Source organism: Giraffa tippelskirchi, chromosome 13 (genome assembly GCF_054371585.1).
Source record: "Giraffa tippelskirchi isolate mGirTip1 chromosome 13, T2T-mGirTip1v1.2.pri, whole genome shotgun sequence".
In the NCBI taxonomy this organism is placed as follows: Eukaryota; Metazoa; Chordata; class Mammalia; order Artiodactyla; family Giraffidae; genus Giraffa; species Giraffa tippelskirchi.
Window position 1 is genome coordinate 79,452,889 of NC_137287.1, and position 22,601 is coordinate 79,475,489.

Below are 22,601 nucleotides of genomic sequence, written 5' to 3' on the forward strand. Positions count from 1 at the left end.
GACAGCTAGGGAGGCACCCAACTGACCTTCCCCTGGTGGTTATTTGAGAGCTGATCATAAGGCTTCAAGTTCATGGCTGCAGTGGGTGCTGCCCCCACATCAGTAGCACAGACACCTTCCCGTACCAGAACGTCCATCTAAAAATGGATAATGTGAGTAGGAAGGCTGTGGCAGAGAGTAACACTGCCCTTGCAGGTAACAGTCCATGAAAACCAACCAATCTCAGATCCCCTGGAGACTAGAGAGGCCTGTAGTTGTCATGAACAGGTCAGGCCACGTATGAACTCACAGGAGACTCAGTTTGGAGCTTTGGGGACCAGAGCAGATGACTTAAAGTCTCATTTTATACAACTGTGTGTTCTTTGGGAGAAAAGATTGGGGTGGGGGAGCAAACTGGTTTCAAAAATTCTGCGATAAAGTGAAACAGCTTTCTTTAGACAATATTCTGGTTTGATTGCAAATCTCTAAGAGGGGGAAATAAAAAGGAGCTTTTCCCAAATGTTTTTCAAGTGGGTAGCCTTCACAATTGGGCCCCCACATGCTTGGTGGTATGTGAATGCTTGCTAAGGTTACATCAGTACATGAATTAAAAAGAAATCAAAGATTCCCCAGCCTGCATGTGCCCTCTTTCCAAAGGTTGCTCTGCAAAGGGCTGAGAGGCAGTGAGCGGTCCCAGTAGGGTGGAGGGTCTCGCTTTCTACAAAGACCTCTCCATGAAGGTGAGACCTGCCTCTCTCCCTCTACTTACTGTGATGAGTTTCGCCAGGCCCCACAGATTTCTCAGGTGCCAGACAGAGTGCTGTTTTTGAGAAAGGGAATGAGTCTATTCATTTAGTATTAAATTTTTTTACAACTGAAATGATTTCTAATACTTTGCTTTCATGAAAATTGATGGACAACCTAATTGAGCTTCAGAAATTAGATCATTATAAATCATGTTGATGATAAATCACCCTATCAGAGGAAGCTTGGTAATGGACATTGCTATGATAGAGTTCATTTCATTTTCATGAAAAAGGTTTCATAGTGTGTACAATAACTGTAACAACAATAAATGTAAAATGAGAATAATGTTGGTGAGGATTGAAATCTATTTTAGGAAATAGATGCATCTTAATTTAGTAAGTCTGATAAAAAGTGGTTTTTCCAATAAAATTGTACTTTTTATATTTAATCAGTTCAGTTCAGTTGTGCGATCATGTCAGACTCTTTGAAACCCTTGGACTGCAGCACACCAGGCCTCACTGTCCATCACCAACTGCCAGAGTTTAGTCAAACTCATGTCCATTGAGTAGGTGATACCATCCAACTATCTCATCCTCTGTCGTCCCCTTCTCCTCCTGCCTTCAATCTTTCCCAGCATCAGGGTCTTTTCAAATGAGTCAGTTCTTCACATTAGGTGGTCAAAGTATTGGAGTTTCAGCTTCAGTATCAGTCCTTCCAATGAATATTCAGGACTGATTCCCTGTAGGATGGACTGATTGGATCTCCTTGCAGTCCAAGGGACTCTCAAGAGTCTTCTCCAATGCCATAGTTCAAAAGTATCGATTCTTTGGCATTCAGCTTTCTTTATAGTTCAACTCTCACATCCATACATGACTACTGGAAAAACCATAGCCTTGACTAGACAGACCTTTGTTGGCAAAGTAATATCTCTGCTTTTTAATATGCTGTCTAGGTTGGTCATAATGTTTCTTCCAAGGATCAAGCTCTTTTAATTTCATGACTGCAATCACCATCTGCAGTGATTTTGGAGCCCCCCAAAAATAAAGTCTGTCACTGTTTCCACTGTTTCCCCATTTATTTGACATGAAATGATGGGACCAGATGCAATGATCTTAGTTTTCTGAATGTTGAGCTTTAAGCCAACTTTTTCACTCTCCTCTTTCACTTTCTTCAAGAGGCTCTTTAGTTCTTCTTTGCTTTCTGCCATAAGGGTAGTGTCATCTGCATATCTGAGGTTATTGATATTTCTCCCAGCAATCTTGATTTCAGCTTGTGTTTCATCCAGCCCAGTGTTTCTCTTGATGTACTCTGCATATAAGTTAAAGAAGCAGGGTGACAATATACAGCCTTGATGTACTCCTTTCCCGATTTGGAACCAGTCTGCTATTCCATGTCCAATTCTAACTGTTGCTTCCTGACATGCATATAGATTTCTCAAGAGGCAGGTAAGGTGGTCTGGTTTCCCACTCTTTAAGAATTTTCCACAGTTTTTGGTGATCCACACAGTCAAAGGCTTTGGCATAGTCAATAAAGCAGAAATCGATGTTTTTCTGGAACTCACTTGCTTTTTGATGATCCAACGGATGTTGGCAATTTGATCTCTGGTTCCTCTGCCTTTTCTAAATCCACCTTGAACATATGGAAGTTCACAGTTCACATTCTGTTGAAGCCCGGCTTGGAGAATTTTGAGCATTACTTTGCTAATGTGTGAGATGAGTGCAATTGTGTGGTAGTTTGAGCATTCTTTGGCATTGCCTTTCTTTGGGGTTGGAATAAAAACTGACCTTTTCCAGCCTTGTGGCCACTGCTGAGTTTTCCAAATTTGCTGGCACATTGAGTGTAACACTTTCACAGCATCATCTTTTAGGATTTGAAAGAGCTCAACTGGAATTCCATCACCTCCGTTAGCTTTGTTCATAGTGATGCTTCCTAAGGCCCACTTGACTTCACATTCCAGGATGCCTGGCTTTAGGTGAGTGATCACACCATCGTGATCATCTGGGTTATGAGGATCTTTTTTTGTATAGTTCTTCTGTGTATTCTTGCCACCTCTTCTCAATATCTTCTCCTTCTGTTAGGTCCATACCATTTCTGTCCTTTATTGTGTCCATCTTTGCATGAAATGTTCCTTTGCTATCTCTAATTTTCTCAAAGAGATCTCTATTCTTTCCCATTCTATTGTTTTCCTCTATTTCTTTCCACTCATCACTGAGAAAGGCTTTCTTATCTCTCCTTGCTATTCTTTGGAACTCTGCATTCCAATGGGTTTATCTTTGCTTTTCTCCTTTGCTTTTCGCTTCTCTTCTTTTCACAGCTATTTGTAAGGCCTCCTCAGACAGCCATTTTGCTTTTTTGCATTTCTTTTTCTTGAGGATGGTCTTGATCCCTGTCTCCTGTACAATGTTACGAACCTCTCTCCATAGTTCTTCAGGCACTCTGTCTATCAGATCTAATCCCTTGAATCTATTTCTTACTTCCACTTATAATCATAAGGGACTTTATTTATGTCATACCTGAATGGTCTAGTGGTTTTCCCTACTTTCATCAATTTAAGTCTACATTTGCAATAAGGAGTTCATGATCTGAACCACAGTCAGCTCCCAGTCTTGTTTTTGCTGACTGTATACAGCAAAAACTCTATTGACAATGGCTAATAGAGTTTTGCCCAGAAAACGCAGTGGTCATAGCAAACACCCTTTTCCAACAACACAAGAGAAGACTCTATACATGGACATCACATCTTTGAATATCACTGATGGAAGTGGGCATCCTTATCTTGTTCCTGATCTTAGAGAGAAAGATTTCTTTTTTTCACCATTGAGTGTAACATTAGCTGTGCAGTTTTCATAATTGCCTTTATAATTTTGAGGAACTTTCCTTCCATTCCTTGTTTTTGAGAGTTTTTATCATGAGAAGACATTGAGTTTTGTCAAGTGCCTTTTCTGTACCTTTTGAGAGATTAATATGGTTGTTATCCTTTGTTCTGTTAGTGTGCTGTATTACCTTGATTGATGCACTCATGTTGAACCACTCTTCCATTCCTGGGGTAAATCCCATATGGTCATGATGTATACTCCTTTTAATATGCTTATTGAATTGTGTTTGCTAGAATTTTGTTGAGGATTTTTATATCTATATTAATAAGAGGTATTATCTGTAGCTTCCTTGGGATGTCTTAGTCTGGCATTGCTATCAGTGTAATCATGGCCTCATCAAAAGAGTTAGGAAGTGTTCCCTTTCTTTCAGTTTTTTGGAAGGGTTTAAAAAGAATTGGCGTTAATTCTTCTTTACATATTTGATAAAATTCACTAGTGAAACTATCAATCCTGGACTTTATTTTGAAGGTGGGGAGAGGTTTTTGACTATGGATCAATCCTTTTATTTGTTACATGTTCTGTTGAGAGTTTCATCTTGAGTCAGTGATGTCTTTGTATATTTCTAGGAATTTGTATATTTTATCTAGGTTATCCAGTTTGTTGGCATAGGTTGCTTATGGTAATCTCTCAAATCCTTTCTATTTCTGTAAATTCACTAGGGAAGACCCCATTTTCATGTCTGATGTAGTTAGTTGTCTCTTTTTTCCCCTTTATTACTCTAGATATATGTCTTTCGATTTTGTTGATTTTTTTTTTTTTTGATTACCAACTTTTGGCTTTGTTGGTTTTCTCTACTGATTTTCTATTCTCAATTTTATTTAGCACTGTTCTTGTTTTATTCCTTCTGTTAGCTTTGTGTTTGATCTTCTCTTCTTTTTCTGGTTCCACAAGGTGTGTAAATCCACAAGGTGGTTTCAGATCTTTTCTTTTTTTTTTGTAATGTATTAAAAATTTGCCTCTGGGCACTGGTGTCACTACATCTCATAAGTGTTACGGTATTTTTTATGTTTTAATTTTCCTTATAGATTATCTGCCTAGATGTTTTATCCATTATTGAAAGTGATGTATTGAATTTTCCAGCTATTATTGTAGAGCTATGTATTTCTCTCTATAATACTGTTAATATTTGCTTCATATATATTGAGTCACTGTTATGAAGTCCATTTATGTTTATAGCTGTATCTTCTTGATTAATTGGCCCTTTTATAAATATGTAATATCCATATGTCTCAAAACTTTTAACAGTTTTTGAAATAGTCTATGTTGTCTGTTCGGAGAAGGCAATGGCACCCCACTCCAGTACTCTTGCCTGGGAAACCCCATGGACGGAGGAGCCTGGTAGGCTGCAGCCCATGGGGTCGCAAAGAGTCAGACACGACTGAGCGACTTCACTTTCACTTTTCACTTTCATGCACTGGAGGAGGAAATGGCAACCCACTCCAGTATTCTTGCCTGGAGAATCCCAGGGACGGTGGAGCCTGGTGGGCTGCCGTCTATGGGGTCGCAGAGAGTCGGACACGACTGAAGCAACTTAGCAGCAGCAGCAGCAGCAGATGTTGTCTGTTATCAATATAGGCACTTATAGCCTCTTTTGGTTACTATTCATAGGGAGTATCTTTTTCAGTCCTCTTAACTTTCAATCTATTTATGTCTTTGGATCTAAAGGGAATCTCTTGTAAACAGCATATAGTTGAATCATGCTGTTTTATCCACTCCGACAATATATGCTTTTGATTGGAAAGTTTAATCTGTTTAGATTTAAAATAATTGCTGACAAGGAAGGACTTCTATTGTTTTGGTATTTAATATTCTGTATATGTTATAGCTTATTAACCTTCATTTCATCCATTTATGTCCTTTTTTGGCCAAACCCAGGCCCCAGCAGTGAAAGCACCGAGAAGTCCTAACCATTGGACCACCAGGGCACTCCTGATTTACGCTTTCTTTAATGTATAGTTAGTGAGCTGTTTTGATTGGTCATTTTGCTGCCAGTGATGCCCAACTCAACCTGAACCCTGGAATCACATGAAGACATTTTTAGACTCATGGATTCTGCAACTTCTCTACAAACGGTAGATCAGAGTCTGCAGAGCTTTGTTCCAGGACTGCAGGAATCTAAAGCTCTAAGACTCTCCTAAGTCATTCTGATAAACTGCTTAACCAAAGTCCTTCTTGTGGACTAGAAAATCTGCAAGTGTATTCATTAGTGTTCTACATTCACATCTTTCCTTCCATTGCCTATTGATTATTAAAATAAAGGTCATTTAGGGAGAATCAACACAACAACTAGTCAAAGTCAAATCACTCTAGCCAATAATATACTTCACTCCCCCATCCTCTGAAAAATTTATACCACCAATCCACAAACCTGAAAGAGGGAATAGGGCTAAACATGTCATATGTAGCTTTTATCCTATTAATCTTTCTGATTTCAAGGTTTATCATGTTACTTTTATCTTAAACTCCTATAAACCAATATTGTTGCTTTAAAAAAGTATTGTGTGTGTGTGTGTGTGTGTTAGTCACTTAATCGTGTCCCACTCTTTGTGACCCCATGGTCTGTGCCAGCCAGACCTCTCTGTCCATAGGATTCTCCAGGCAAGAATACTGGAGTGTATTGCCATTTCATTTTCCAGGGGATCTTCCTGACCCAGGGATCAAACCCAGAACTTCTGCATTGCAGGCAGATTCTTTACCATCTGAGCTATAAGGAAGTCCACAGAAAGTATTGGTTTTAATCAAATATTTTTCTGTAATCAAAAAAATATATCCTTTTGTTTTGGTGTGTGTGTGTGGGCGTTCATGTGTCTATGTTGATATGGGGCCCTGAGTTTAACTAATAGCACCAGCAGTTTGAGAAAAAGTGAAATACAGACACACATAGCTGTTTTAATAAGAAGAAAGTTTAGTTATTTTAATGTGGCCTGCATGTATAAGGTCTTTAGTTATATTCTTGCTCTTTGGGAATCAGTAGCTCCTTTTCCATAATTGACTTTGCTAGTCTTCAAATCAAACTGAGTTTCCCTCTCCTACTAAAAGTTTCTAGAAGCAGTTATCCGTCATTTGTTTTGAAGAAGTTAGCAATGAAGTAAAACAGAAACCTAGAGATTGTCATCAATATTTTAAGATGTAAATTTGTGGTTGTTGGGGAGTTAAAGTATTAAATCCAGTCTTTTTAAAATGCTGTTTATATATTCCCATTTATGTTGGTCCAACCAAGAAACAGGCATAAGACTTGTTATGCAAAATGGAGCACATGTTACTTTTTTGTTGTTGCAATTAGTAGCCACCTTTCTTGGGCTGCCCTGGTGGCTCAACAGTAAAGAATCTGCCTGCAATGCGTTTCAGGAGACATGGGTTTGATCCCTGGGTGAGGAAGATATGCTAGAGGGAGGGCATGGCAACCTACCCCACTGTTTGTGCCTAGAGACTCCTGTGGACAGAGGAGCGTAGTGGGCTACACAGTCCATAGGGTCACAGTCGAACATGACTGAATCAATTGAGCGCACACACACACACACACACACACACACACACACACAGCCTCTTTTCTAGAGCACACTTCTCTAGCAGAAGAGAACCACGAAAATCTTCTAGGAGGAGGCTTTCATTCTTTTCATTAGCCACAATATATATTAAACAAGCTTTGATATACAGGACATATTTAGGATTGTGTTTATGGCTAAGGGACTCAAGTAGGTGAGAAGATATCTAGACGTGGGCACTTTCATACTGCTTGCTTCCATTCACGCTCCTTTGAAGATCAAAGTGGAATTAGCTATTTGCAATGCTTTAGTGTATCTTTGTGGTTCTGAAAGGTCAGTCGGTGGATTCATGCTTGGCTCCCTGCAGGAGAATCAACCAGTGTAATTTGGTAACAGCACAGATCCCCAACTTTTCTGTCCCCTCCTCTCTCTCCTTCTTCTGTTCAGTTGGTCTGGGCGAGTGCCTGGAAATTAAAGTTCTCAAAGCATACAAGTATGGGAATTATTGCATAAGAGGGCTCTGAGGAGGTGTCTGAATCGAGAATGTTATGAATTCCTAGAATTTCAGTATGGAAGCTACCACCACAAGTTCCATGACTTTTCCCTCGAAATTTACAGGTGTGACTGTATACAAAACAACATGTGGGTTACAGCCTTTGGAGTCATTTCTACTGCCTTGGTAGTGGTGAGCAGCTTTGGCCTGATGTTGTACATTGGGGTACCATTTATGATCATAGTTGCAAATTCACCATTTCTTATTCTAGGTGAGTAAAACAAAGGGTGAGGCTGCACACAGTGTATGTGGGGGTGTGGGGTGGGTAAAGGAAGGGTATTGTGTTAGAGTAAGCAAAATAATTATACATAGGTGACTCTACAGATCCAAAATGAGGAATCAGGAGAAAAATAAAATCAAATGGAATTATGTGCCTTTAAGAGTTGGAAAAATCTAGTACCCCAAATGGAAAAACACAGACCAAGGACATGAACAGGCAGTTCATACACACACACGTAATCCAAAATACTAGTCATTGAAAACATAAGAAAGAAATATTTGACCGTTAAATTAATGAAGGAATGCAAGTTAAACCAAAAGTGAGACACCTTGTCTTATTAGATTAAGGAATATTATAGCAAGACTGAAGGTTTGTGGAAGGTTGTATGCAAATGAACACATATTCTGCTGAGGAAAATTTGTAAATTAGTACACTTTTAAAATATAACTTTGCAGCAAATCAAAAGACTTAAAAATTTAAAACAGAGTACCTTTGACCTGCCAACTCCACTTCTGGGAATTTGTCCTATTTATTGAAAAGGTGGTCACAAAATAGAATAAGTATGTTCATTTCAGTGTGATATAGAATAGGAAAAAACAAAAACGGGCTAATCCTATGATAGCTTTCAGTGAACGATGTTGGATTTGTGATCTCTGAAGAAGATTCAGCTTCTTCTGGACCAGGGACCAGGCTTGATCACTCAAGAGATTTTGTGAAGCAGAGTTTTATTAAAGTATAAAAAGGGACAGAGAAAGCTTCTGACACAGACATCAGAAGGGGGAGGCAGAGCACCCCCCCAGCTAGTCTTATCAAGGCCTTATATACTTTTTCCAGACCCACTCTCACAATATACATCTTAAATGAACAAGATTAGAATGAACAATAGAAAGATCTTACCAGATCCACTCCCATAATATACATTTTAAGATGAGAGGATTAGTCAGAAGGTTCTTGTTAAGGAGAAACATGTCCTGGAGCAAGATACACTGTTATATTCACTGAGACAAAGTATTCACTGAGACAAAGCAATGTAGTCTTTTCTCCTTGGGAGCCCCAGACTACTTTGCCTTCTCGAGGGCTCCAGACCCGTTCCTCCTCCTCGGGGACCCTGGACTTCTTATCAACCTACCTAGGAATTGACTCTCTCATTCCCCCTTTTCTTTTAGGAAAATCACGTTGCCAAGGGAAAGGGCCGTCGTTTTCATTCCATAACTACTTCCTGCTGTTGAGCGGAATCGTCCCGAAGTTGTTGCAGCAACATATTCTCCTAACCCTCATACTGAGGGTCTCTGACCCGGGGCCCAAGTAATAGTTGGAGGAGGCTGTGGCACTCGTAGGAGCCTGGACGACCATTTGTAACTTAAAAGCTTTCAGATGGTTAGAGACACCCTGTTTTACAGATACAGATGTAAGGCAAAATAGCCATTAAACCAAGTTAAAACATAATCAAAATTAAAAGTTACATTATGTCCATAATTACATCAGTCCATTTTAGGACTGTTCCATGTCATCAGATCAAGAAGAGGCATCATATACAATTGTTGTCAGTGAAGGTATTTGCAGAGCTGAAGAAAGTCCTTTCCTTGAAGCAGAGAAACCCACCACACAAAGCCTTTCCCTGATGAGAAGATTGAAAAGCTGAAAGCTGAGTCACATAGTTAATTCTAAAGTTTTAGGATCTATTACAATATCTGTGCACAAAAACAATCTGTCATACAGACAGCCCCTTCTTCTTAGGGGGGCAGTTCAAGCCCTCACTAAAGCCATGGGTAAAACTTTAAACCAACTGTCTTGTGTTTCCTGAGTTAGCGTACATGAATGTCTTTTAATAACGGCATTAGCCTTTTCAACCTTTCCTGAAGTTTGGGGTCTCCAGGAACAGTGTAAGTGATATTCTATTCCTAGAATTTTTGATATCCCTTCAGTTACAGTAGCTTTAAGATGGAGAATTCTTGCTCTGAACTTTAGAGTTTAAGATCCCACTTACATCATTAGAAGTCAAGACAGTAAGGTTTCACCCATTCCTTAACCTCAGGCTTTAGTGGATACTGCTTTTGATGTGAAAATAAGTGAGGGTCTTTGAGCTATATAATAACAGGAACAGCATTTTGTGCTCAACCCACAGTTTTTCCATCAGCCCACACTCTAGAATTTACATTTTGTTCAATTAAAAGAGCAGGCTCCATATTCGTGAAAACAGAAGCCTGGCCAGAAGCCTGGACCATGTTCAGTATATCCCTCCCTAGAAGGGGTGAGGGAGACTCCAGCAGGATCAGAAACTCGTGAGAAAACAGCACAGAGTTCCAGTTGCAGCTTAAAGGATGACTGAAATAATAGCATTTGGCTCATCCTGACAGTCCCATTACAGTAGTGGATCAGGAAGAAAGCAGGCCAGGGGCTTCAGTGAGCTCAGAGAAAGTTGTCCCAGTGTCCAAAAGAAAGTCGACTGATTGCCCGCCCCCTCCCCTGTGCAGTTGTTAATACCCAGGGTTCCACATGTGTAATTAATATGGGAGCTTATGTGGGGACACCGGGCACTTTCAGTCCTGATTGCCTTGAGACACTGACCCCTGGGGCCTATGTCTCAGAGGGCAGTCTCTTTTCAGGTGTGGTCATTTTACAGACCAGACATGGAGCCACATGCAGCTTAGATGCCTGAGGGCAATCCCACTTGAGATGACTCTCCTTTAATAATAAGTCCACCTCTTTTCTCCTGGATTACTCTGGGCACTTTTCCTCAGGCTCTTTCAGAGTGGATCTAACAGCCATTGTTGTGGCTTTGGTCTTTTGCCAGGTTTTTTTTTTTCTCTTTTCCTCATATTCTTTACCATAATATACCATCTGAGCCAGCTGTAACAGTTTTTTGAAGACTAATTTGATCCAAATACCTGTTTTTGTAACTTACAGCAGATATCTGGAGCTGATAAATCTATCTTTAAGATCATTCCTTTCTCTGTACTTTTGGGATCAGTGGAGAGCCTCTTGTAGTCTATCTAGGAATTTATCAGTTTTCTTCTCTCCCTGTTCTAAGTCAGCCAACTTAGCATAGTTTAAAGTCTTAGTGTACACTCACTTGAGTCCTTCAAGAATACACCTGGCAAAGTGGTTCTGATCCCACCTTTCAGCCATGTTATAGGCCCAGTCTGGCTCTGTCGTGGGAACTGCTTGGCTCTCAGGAGGGAGGAGGGCTCTTTTATGTTCCCTCTTTCCCCTTGTCTCATGCTCAAGCCATTCATCTCCAAAAGTAGTAGCTTCTCCCAAAACTCTAGTTCTCAAGTCAGGAGTCAGCATCTGTCCCAAGACATACATTACATCTCTCCAAGTTAGTCCTGTAAAGCCTTCTATGAATTGGGACTGTTTGAATTTCTACTGAGACTGAGGCAACCTGTTGTGGAAGGGTACCATGACTCAGCCTGTTTAGTTGGGAGCCTCAGATACAGCGGCAAAGTAAGAGAAGAGGAGGCAGCTGAAGGTTTCACGCCCAAATCTGCACCCTTAGGACATAAGTCTGGCATGTCTCGCAGAGAGAGAAAGAGCAACACATATGGCACTTCTACCCATTTCTCTTGTTTTCTGCAGGACTGATCTAATTGTAAAACAGTATTATAATTGAGACTCTTCAACTGGCCAGTGTTCCCCATCTTCCATGGCCATTCAGTATCACAGAAAAAGATTAGGTGTGTCTTTTTTTAAACTCTGGGGATCAAACTTGTCCCTGTTTTTAAAAATACATTTTAAAGAAGTGGTTCTGGAACTGCTAGCTCTCATCTGTAAAAGAGAAAAATGTGGCATCCACAGCCATGGCTTCTTTCCACTGGAGGCCTCCCTCCTGCTCTAGATGGGGGTGTAGAAAGACTTTCGACCGAAGCTTTCCTTCCATGCTCAGACTTAGTCTGTCCCTTACCGACACAGGTGCCTTACCCGTACCTCCCAGTTCTACCACCAAGGCGGGGTGGAGATGCACCAGGGGTAGAGCTGATGGCATCTCAGACTGATGTCCAGTTCCTCACCATTAAGACCTTTGTCTGATTTTCGCTCCTCCTCTGATGCCACCCAGGGTGGAGCAGAGTAGCTTTCTCAGAATGTTTCCCAAGCAAGGACTACTAGGGGAAGCATCCATGTTCCATGTGCCTGTGCACATTTCTGGGTATAGTCCTGACCACAGTAGAAGCATTGAGTTATAAAGAGATGAGCAAAAAACCCAAGATGTCTCTTCTGAGCATTGCCACACCAGTATATGTGATAGCAGAAGAGGTAGTGGAGGGTCGGCCAGTGAGAAAAAAGAAATTTTTGTCCTCAAGCTACTAGGGCCAATCCTTCCAGTTCATTCCCAGTGATTTCACAAAAGGAATGTCTAGGGAGTTGAGACACAGCCATTGGAAAGATTTCTCTGGTCTGCTAAGAGCTAGCCCTACCAAAGGAAGAAGCCCACCCTACTTCCAATCTGACCAGATCCTGCAATTCCCGATCTGTGTCTTCAAAAACCTCATGGTCACCATCAATGCTGCTACCCAGATAGATCAGAGGCACAGCCATGACAAAGACTTACTTTTAGGACCCTAGCCCCTGAGACAGGCAGCCAAGAGAATGACTTCTAGCCTGAGAGACATTCCTGGAACTAGAGCTCCACCTCACTCCCAAACGTGCTCTTGTAACTTTCAGCTCCTAGCAAGGCTAGGCGCTTCCATTCATATAGTCTGAGGCCTAAGTAAAAGTACAGAGTAACAGCATGGATCACAAGTCCCTTGAAAGTCTATGATCCGACAGATTAGGTTAGTAGTTCTAACTCCCCATGCAATTATGGAATGGTCAGAGAGACCAGGAAAAGGTGACTGAGAAAACAAAGTTCAGTCCACACGCTTCACCCGTTTCAGGCCACTGCCCTCGCAGGGATATTGGGTGTCTCTTGGGATTGGGAGGTCGGTATATAAACCCCAACAAGTCTCCCATTTTGGGGTCTGCCTTCAGTCATTTCAAGGCACTGCAAAACCCCAGCACGGGGCTCATCACTTGTTTTGCTCAGGACATGTCATTCATTCACACAAGCACACTGCAAGATCAGTGAGACCTTGACAGACAGGCAAAGAAAATGGCTTGAGTTGATCTTGTTAATTTTTAATGGATGTTAAAAACATATGGAGACTCTGTTTCTTTCTCTAACAGGTGTTGGGGGGTCTATGACACGGATAGCATAAGAGAGCGGATGTCCAATGTATGTTCAAAAGTGGCAGTATCCATGACAATCACCACCATCACCAATGTCCTGGCCTTCTATACAGGAATTATGACCTCTTTCAGGTCTGTACAATACTTTTGCATTTATATAGGAGCAACCTTGCTCTTTTGTTATTTTCATAACATCACCTATTTTGGAGCATTTATTGCCATGGATGGTAAAAGAGAAGTAGCCTGTGTATGCTGGCTGACGAAGCAGGAAACTTCTGACCAAGAATGTTCCTCATTAAAAAATTCCTTCTGCCTCCCATGTAATTTTTTCCAAGATGAACATAAAGCTGATACCCATCCAATGAGTCTATTCTTTTTTTAATTTATTTTTTTATTGAAGGATAATTGCTTTACAGAATTTTGCTGTTTTCTATCAAACCTCAACATGAATCAGCTGTTGGTATACATATATCCCCTCCCTTTTGAACCTCCCTCCACACCCCACCCCTTTATATTGATACAGAGCCCATGTTTGAGTTTCCAAAGCCATACAGCAAATTCCCATTGGCTATCTATTTTACATATGGAATCCAGTGAATCTATTCTTTAGAGAATATTTTAGTCCTTTTCTCATAAGCACAAACTCCAAGTTTTTTGTAGTTCTCCTATACTTTGTACATCATAAGTAGTATATATGGGTGTTTCCAAGTGCAGGAAACTTTAGGCCTCCAAAATTTGGCAAGTGACAACTCCTGTATCACACCATATTGTAATGTAGAAGAAGAACATTTGTCAAGTTATGGTCCCAGGGTTATGGTTATCATTACTGAGACTCTTGACTAATGGGATAAAGAAACAAGGCAAAAATTGGAAAAATGTCGTCTGGCAGATTTTGAAAACAGTGAGTATGTAGATAAAAACCTTACGGAGTTTTGGTTGCGAGAAAGTATATGGAAAACCTCTGTCAAGATATAAATGATAAGACAGATTTCTAAGCAATAAACCCACTTTTTAAATGGAATTTCCGCTTTTTGTTTATAACATTAATATTACATCATCACAGGAAATCATTTGTTCCCAGGCCTTCATTCAAACCATGGGTTTTCTTCAACCAATAAGAAACTGATGTTACACCAGTTCCGAGACATGGCCGAGAAGTGTGAAGTTCCCCTAATAGTGTATAACCAGGCATTCATATATTTTGATCAGTATTCTGCAATATTAGAAAACACTGTTCGAAATGTGACTGTTACATCAACAGTTATGTTCATTGTTTCTTTATTGTTAATTCCTCATTACCTGTGTTCTTTGTGGGTAACTTTTGCTACTGCTTCTGTGATTATGGGCATCATGGGTTTTATGGCCTTCTGGAATGACAATCTTGATATCATAGCCATGATTAATCTTGTCATTTGTATAGGTTTTTCTTTTGACTTTTCTGCTCACATTTCCTATGCATTTGTTTCCAGTTCAGAGCCCTCGGTAAACTGAAAAACCACTGAGGCATTGTATCTGCTAGGCTACCCTGTGTTACAAAGTACAGTTTCAACAATAATAGGGATGTATGTCCTATATCGGAGAAGGCAATGGCACCCCACTCCAGTACTCTTGCCTGGAAAATCCCATGGACGGAGGAGCCTGGTGGGCTGCAGTCCATGGGGTCGCCAAGAATCGGACACGACTGAGCGATTTCACTTTCACTTTTCACTTTCGTGCATTGGAGAAGGAAATGGCAACCCACTCCAGTATTCTTGCCCGGAGAATACCAGGGACGGGGGAGCCTGGTGGGCTGCTGTCTATAGGTTCGCACAGAGTCGGACACGACTGAAGCGACTTAGCAGCAGCATGTCCTATATTCAACTAAAGCATACATCTTCAGGACATTTTTTAAGATTGTTTCTTGTGGTGGCATTTGGAGCTGCTCATGGTCTAATTTTATCCCAGTATTCTTAACCTTTTTTTGAGTTAGTTTGAAAAGCCACTAACAAATCAAAGACCAATTGCAGAATTCCTGATTGGCCCAATCCAATATGATGGAAATGCGCTATTAAGAATAGTAAATAGACTAAAAGCAAAGGCATGTTTCCTTGGCTTAGAAATACCATTTAAAAATGTTATTTAAAATGTCCTGAGAGGGGAGAGAACAAGATGGCAGAGGAGTAGGTGATCATAGAATACATCTCTCTGCACAGATACATCAGGAATACACCTTCAGACACAAAAGTGCACGCAGAACACCAGCTGAGAGCGGACAGGATTACCTGACCGGTGGAAAAGAATATATAGAACCACACAAAACTCGATAGGATGAAGGAACTAGGGGGGAAAACAGGAGTGTTAGGAGGACTAGACCTGACCTCGGCTGGTAAGGGAACTGAAGCAGGGGTCTGATCCCCACATCGGGGCAATTGTCTGAGTCAGAGGAGAAACATTTAAGGCTGAGAGTGAAACAGCTGATCTGTTGCAGCCTAAATGGAATGAGAATCAGACAGCCCTTGTGGCAACCATACAAACCCTGGACAGGGATGCAGATCCCCTGGAAGGTACAGCAGCTGGGAGCTGGAGTTTAGGGATTGTGGAACAATTCCAGGGCGAGGGCTGCTGTTGACTGCAGAGAGACAGATCGAGGGGATGTGAGGGAGGAGATTGTGATGGGAAATGCCTGTGGTGGGAAATTCCTGAGCCATACAGCAAATTCCCGTTGGCTATCTATTCTACATATGGAATCCAGTGAATCTGTTCTTTAGAGAAGAGTTTAGTCCTTTTCTCATAAGCACAAACTCCAAGTTTTTTGTAGTGCTCCTATACATTTTGTACATCACAAGTAGTATATACGGATGTTTCCAAGTGCAGGAAGCTTTAGGCCTCCAAAATTTGGCAAGTGACAACTCCTGTATCACACCATATTGTAATGTAGAAGAAGAACATTTGTCAAGTTATGGTCCCAGGGTTATGGTTATCATTACTGAGACTCTTGACTAATGGGATAAAGAAACAAAGCAAAAATTGGAAAAATGTCGTCTGGCAGATTTTGAAAACAGTGAGTATGTAGGTAAAAACCTTACGGAGTTTTGGTTGCGAGAATATATAAAGTATATGGAAAACCTCTGTCAAGATATAAATGATAAGACAGATTTCTAAGCAATAAACCCACTTTTTAAATGGAATTTCCGCTTTTTGTTTATAACATTAATATTACATCATCACAGGAAATCATTTGTTCCCAGGCCTTCATTCAAACCATGGGTATTTCTTCTTCAACCAATAAGAAACTGATGTTACACCAGTTCCGAGACAGGGCCGAGAAGTGTGAAGTTCCTCTAATGGTGTATAACCAGGCATTCATATATTTTGATCAGTATTCTGCAATATTAGAAAACACTGTTCAAAATGTGACTGTTGCATCAACAGTTATGTTCATTGTTTCCTTATTGTTAACTCCTCATCCCCTGTGTTACTTGTGGGTAACTTTTGCTATTGCTTCTGTGATTGGGCATCAAAAGGTAGAAATATTTCAAGTGCCCATAAAGAGATAGGTAGATAAACAATGTGGTATATACATAAAATGGAATATTATTCAGCCATGTAAAGGAATTCATGCTACGACATGGATAATCCTTGAAAACATTATGATAAGTGAAATAAATCAATCACCAAAGGACAAATACTGTATGATTCCACTTATATGAAATCTCTAGTATAGGCAAATTCATGAAAACAGAAACTAGATTAAAAATTAGCCAAGGCTTGGGGAAGACAATGGGGAAATATTACTTAATGGCTACTGAGTTTGTTTGGGGTGATGGAAAATAATCATAGATAGTTGTGATGGTTGCACAACACTGTGAATGTAGTTAATGCCACTGATTTGTCTACTTAAAAATGGTTTTTGAAATGGTACATTTTATGTTAGAAATATACGTTAGGTAGCTAGAACAGGAAAAAGGAGTCCAAAATGGTGGTGGCTAAAAGATAAAGAAAGGAAAAAGCCCCCCAAAATGGTACAAAAGTAAATCTGAGGACTGGAGTGAGAACCTCAGGTGAAACAAACAGCCCTCCTGGCTAGCCCAGTTTACATAGAGCAGACTCAGGGGGAGGAGACAAATGGATAAAAGGAGGAAGCTAAGAGGGACTGAGGTCTCTCCTTTGGGGTCGGCCCGCCCTCATGCCTTGAGGGTGTACTTTCCTTTGCTTGCTGAATAAAACTCTAAGCTGTAACCAAGCTCTAACAACTGGCCTGCCGTTTCAAATCTTTGCTGCAGAGAGACAGAACACAGAACCAAGGAAATTACTCTCTCACCAGACATAATCTGGTGCCGTGACTCAGAGTTCACCTGGCTGAAACAACCTCGGCTTAGCCCCCGTGAGGTGGAGGCCACGCACAGCAGAAACCAACTCTTCAAAAGCTCCCGCAGTGGAAGCTGAACGTGAAGAAAACCCAGCGCAGTGCAAATGACAAGCAGCCCAGCATGCTGGAAGCCAGGACAGCAAAAACAAACGTGGCAGAAAGCTCACGCAGCTCAGTCTCAGAGTCCAGAAGACCTCTGGTTAAGGTAGGAGGTCCTCACCCCTATGGCTGGAAGGACATATGGCTAACAAAGTCTTAATTCCTTTACAATCTCTCATTTCTTGTTTCCTCGAACCCCCTGCAAACAGGCAAGCGGCACTGGGTGTGTTGAGGGACTCTGGCAGGTGTGTCCCGAAGGCTCTACTTTCTGCTGTGCCTTAGTAGCTGCTGCCCAAGCGGGTTAGGGTTCTTCCATCCTTAATCTTCTTTGTCCTGAGGATAAGGCCAATGAAAACTGTGAGCACAGGTCAGATTTAGCAGATTTTCCAGCAGGTTTTGAAGGGGATTCCTCAGCATGTTTTTCCCGCTGGTTTTTCCTCCCATCCTTCAGCTCCTCTCTCCATCTATGCCACTGCTTACTAAGTATTGGGCAGGTCATCATCGTTCCTGAAGAGGAAAAGTTGTGTTTGAAACGATTTACCTAAGATTGGGACTCAAACCCACGTGACAGGGACTCTTTGCTATGCTTAGCCACTCAGTCGTGTCTGAATGGGACTTGAGCCCGGCCAAAACCCACAGTGCCTGGTTTCAGGACCTAATGAAGCTCAGGTTCTTGGTGTCTCATTGCAAAAATAATTCAGAGACACACACAGTGATAGGTAAGAGGTAGAATCATTCAGATTTAAAGAGAAGCACACTCCACAGGGCATGGGCCATCACAGAGTGCAGTGGCCATGGAATGTGGTGTGGTTAGTTTTTGAAAGCTGGGTGATTTCATATGCTAATGAATTGGAGGATCATTCCAACAATTGGGGAACCAGCCACTCCTTGGTCTTTTGATAGTGCCTTGGGACTATCCTGTTGCCTGTGTGTGTGTCATTTAGCTTGCAGATTGAGAAACCAAGGTTTAGTTGAATTTGACTTATCTGTCATCTTGGACCCATTTGATTTTAACCAGTTTATAATATGCCCTTGGGCTATGTCATTCTTTCAAAAGTTGTGCCCTGCCCTCTTTGCTCCTGTTTCATGCTCTTTTCCTGAGCCCTGTCTGGGCCCACAATGTTGCCTCTACAATCTTGTGGAGGGACAACCAGAAGATAGCAGACCTTTGGGAGGGAAACACTATGTAATATCCAATCCCTCTAGATATTCAGGCCTTCATCTTCCATGTTTCCTACAACATGTGTAACAACAGCATCTCTCAGTGAACCTGCTAGGGTGCGTGACAGGCACACAATGCCTGCTAGAAGTCCATCTGTTGGTGGCATCACTTCAAGGGCAATTGGGCGGGCTTCCAGGGATAATGTTTGCCACTTTGGGAGTTAGCCCTGAAGGCTATTTGGGCCCAAACCATCACCACCTTTCTCCTAAAGTTAAAAACATATCCCCAGATCAAATCTCTACTCCACTTTTATGGAACATCTGGTTTGTTGCCTCTTATCAATATGTTCTTAAGCCACTTACTAATACCTACAACCAGGACCATGCCCCCTTGTAGGCAACATCACTGCACCCCACTTATTATTCAAATACACTTAATGCCCATAGCAGGGCCAGATAACCCACTCCTTTGTCATTACTTCTGCTATTACCTAAAGTGGTTCTATGACAATGAAATGTTTACCATTGGAAACACCCTAAACTGCTCTTATGGAGGACTAGGGGAGGAAATCAGTGGCTTACATTCCCTCAGAGCAATAAGAGAATAAGGCTTATGGCTATTTCACTAGGTTCCCAGTCTCAAGGCACAGGCTTGGATTGCTTTACCTCATGGTATCTATTTCCATCCTCGGTGGACAAACCAGCAATAAGTTAAGATTACAACCCCTTAATCCTACCCAGCACTAGTCATGCTGGAGACCTTGGGGACACCCAACTCCAGCCTCAGAGTGCCTGGAGGTTGACCTGCCTCGACCTGCCTAGGGATCCAGTCCCTGGGAGTTTGTCATGCCTCGTCCTGCGCAGGGACCTGCCAGTCCAGTGGTCCCAGGAGGTCGACACGCCTCAACCTGCTCAGGGACCCAATTCTCAAGAGGCCAGCCTGCCTCAACCTGCCCAGGGATTCCATCTCCAGGAAGCTGTCACTCCTCAACCTGCCTGGGGATCTGTACCCTGACCCGGGGATGCCCAGCTCTCAGGTTGCAACAGTACTGGGTAGGATAAGCTTCAAAAAGACTCACCCCTAAGTCCACCCATGGAAATAAAAGGAAGCCTATTAGTTGTGGGGCTGTGCCCAGTCTCAGCAATAACTCAGGAGTCCAGTGAGAACCCCACTGCCTTTCTGGAAAGTCTAAAAGAGGCCCTCCAAAACTTTACCAATCTGGACTTAGACTCTTACGAGGGGCAGGTGATTTTAAAGGACAAATTACTGTTCCAATGTGCATCAGACATCAGGATAAAGTTACAACAGCTACAACTGCAGGACCCTGCTGCCTCTTTAAATGAGATAGTCCAGACAGTCACCAATACTTTTTATAACAGAGAACAGGAGAAGAACACCAAGGCCCAGGAAAGGGGGAAAAGGAAAGAGACAAGCCATGCCCAGGTGCTGGCCCTGCTCCAGGGAAGCCCTATGGCAAACCCCGAGTCCTTAAGTGACAAGGCATGAGGCAAATGCCTAATTTGTAGACAGGCGGGACATTGGGCCAAAAAGTGTCCAAACTGTGACAAGCCTCCTAAAACAGCTTGCTACAGATGCCATTAGTTGGGACATTGGGCGGCACTCTGCGCTCAGGACCCAAGAGCCTCAAGGTCAAGCGCCAAGCCTTCCTTCATGATGGTTCAACAGGACTGAAGCAGCCCGCTCCAGCCAGCCCACCTGTCACAGATAACCATCATGGGGCTGGAGCCAAGGGTCCATCAAGATGTGGCAGGTAGATCTGAGAATTTCTTGGTTGACACAGGGGCTACCTACTCTGTCCTGACCTCCTACTCCGGAGCCTTCTCCTCCCAAACCTGTACCATTTTGGGTGCTACAGGAAAAACAACTATAGAAAGATTCACCCGAGCACTTCTTTGTTGCTGGAATGGACAAACATTTTCCCACCAGTTTCTGGTGGTCCCTGAGTATCCTACTCCATTATTGGTAAGAGATCTTTCTGTACCTTCGAAATCTTGCAGCTATTGCAGTCCTGATACAAGATGCTTTAAAACTCTCTCTTAGGGGCAAACTATTTTTACCAGCCACCATGTGAAACAACTCCTGAATTGGAGGGGCCATTTATGGATGTCTGATCAAAGGATCCTCAGATATCAAGTAGTGCTGATGGAAAATCCAGGCCTGACTATATCCCCTTGTGAAGTTCTTAACCCTGCCACCCTCCTGCCTACCACCAAGGGCTTTCTCCCCTTTCACTCTTGCCTAGAAACCTTGGGCCACTGGACAAAACCCCGAGAGGGATTGTTGGAAGATCCTCTGACCAATCCTGAGAAAATCCTGAGGTACAGTGATAGAAGTACCTTTGTCTTGGGTGGAAAAAGAAGAGCTGGATATGCAATAAGCTCCAATTTTGAGACCACAGAGGCTAAACCTTTGCCACCAGGTACTTTAGCCCAATTGGCTGAGCTCATATCCCCGACTCAAGTTTTAAAGCTGGGAAAAGGAAAAAGAGTAGCCATTTACACTGACTCTAAGTATGCCTTTCTGGTGCTACATGCACATGCTGCTATTTGGAAAGAAAGAGGCCACTTGACCACCTGAGGGTCCCCAATCTAGTATGGTGACCAAATCCTTAGGCTTTTGGAGGCGCCCACCTGCCCACTGAGGTTTCAGTCTCCCACTGTAAAGGACACCAAAAAAGGAGCACAGAAGTGGCACGAGGGAACCAAGCAGCCGATCAGGCAGCTAAGAGAGCAGCATTTACAGAACAATGACCTGATAGGGGTTGCCACCCTAGTTCTGCAGACTACTTTGCCAGAAATTCCTTCATATACTGAAGGTGAGACTCTTAAAGCTAAGAGTAAGTGCTTTCAAAAAGATTTTATGGGGTGGTTCCAAAAGGAGGGACTCCTTTTTCTGCCTGTGAACGTCCAGTGGAAGTTGGTTAACTCCTTACATGCCACCACTCATTTAGGGGAGAAGGCCCTCCAAAGATTACTAGAAAGGTCCTTCAGAGGAACAGGCCTCCAAACGACTATAAGGTAAGTGGTCTCCTCTTGTCCCACTTGCCAATTAAATGACCCCCAAGGAGCTCGAAGACCCCAGCTGACCCAGCCCATCCAACGGTATGGGACCTACCCAGGAGAGGACTGGCAGATGGACTTCACCCAGATGCCAGTTTGTCAAGTGTATAAATACCTACTAGTCATGATAGATACATTCACAGGATGGATTGAAGGCTTTACCACCCAGACTGAGAAGGCTGAGGAGGTGGTAAAAAAACAAAAACAAAACTGTTCCATGAAATCATTCTGAGATTTGGTCTGCCCAGATCATTACAAAGTGACAATGGGAAATCATTTACTTCTAAGGTCACCCAAGGGGTCTCTAAAGCATTGGGCACTGCCATTTGGGACTCCTTTTTCCTATTCTAAAAAGCACATGAAAATGGAACAAAAGAAAACCTGAGGACTGAAGTGAGAATCTAAGGTAAAACAAACAGCCCTCCTGGCTAGCCCAATTTACATAGGGCAGACTCAGGGGGAGGAGACAAATGTATAAAAACAGGAAGCCAGTAGAGATATCCATTGTGCCTGGAGGCCTCAGTCTTTAGGAAAAGTAGGAAGAGCCAACCAATTCTTTTTTTTTTTTTTTAAATATGGAACGCTTCACGAATTTGCGTGTCATCCTTGCGCAGGGGCCATGCTAATCTTCTCTGTATCGTTCCAATTTTAGTATATGTGCTGCCGAAGCGAGCACCCAACCAATTCTTAAAATCAGTGATTAAAAGGATAACCCCAGGAGACCTCCCTGCGATAGAAGGAGGCTTTACCAATAGCTCTCCTCCGCACCCATATTGCCCCTATGAAAAAGGTTGGTCTTAGTCCTTAAGAGAGGCTATATGGGAGAGCTTTTGCTTATGTCAATGACCTCTTCCTAGATCCAGAGGCTCAGACCCTCTGGTCTTAT

General features: G+C 42.2%; 1 non-coding gene and 1 pseudogene across 2 annotated transcripts; one reads left to right on the plus strand and one right to left on the minus strand.

Moving 5' to 3' along the window:
- The first annotated feature begins 100 nt into the window (after positions 1–100).
- Positions 101–17,639, plus strand: LOC145533457 (patched domain-containing protein 3-like; annotated as a pseudogene). Its single transcript, XR_014074093.1, has 5 exons — positions 101–7,851; positions 9,027–13,391; positions 13,621–13,972; positions 14,010–14,592; positions 14,871–17,639. The product of XR_014074093.1 is annotated as a patched domain-containing protein 3-like (transcript).
- Positions 17,640–22,284: 4,645 nt separating this feature from the next.
- On the minus strand, positions 22,285–22,391 carry LOC145533648 (U6 spliceosomal RNA). Its single transcript, XR_014074228.1, has one exon. It is a non-coding gene; the product is annotated as a U6 spliceosomal RNA (small nuclear RNA).
- Between the last annotated feature and the right edge of the window lie 210 nt (positions 22,392–22,601).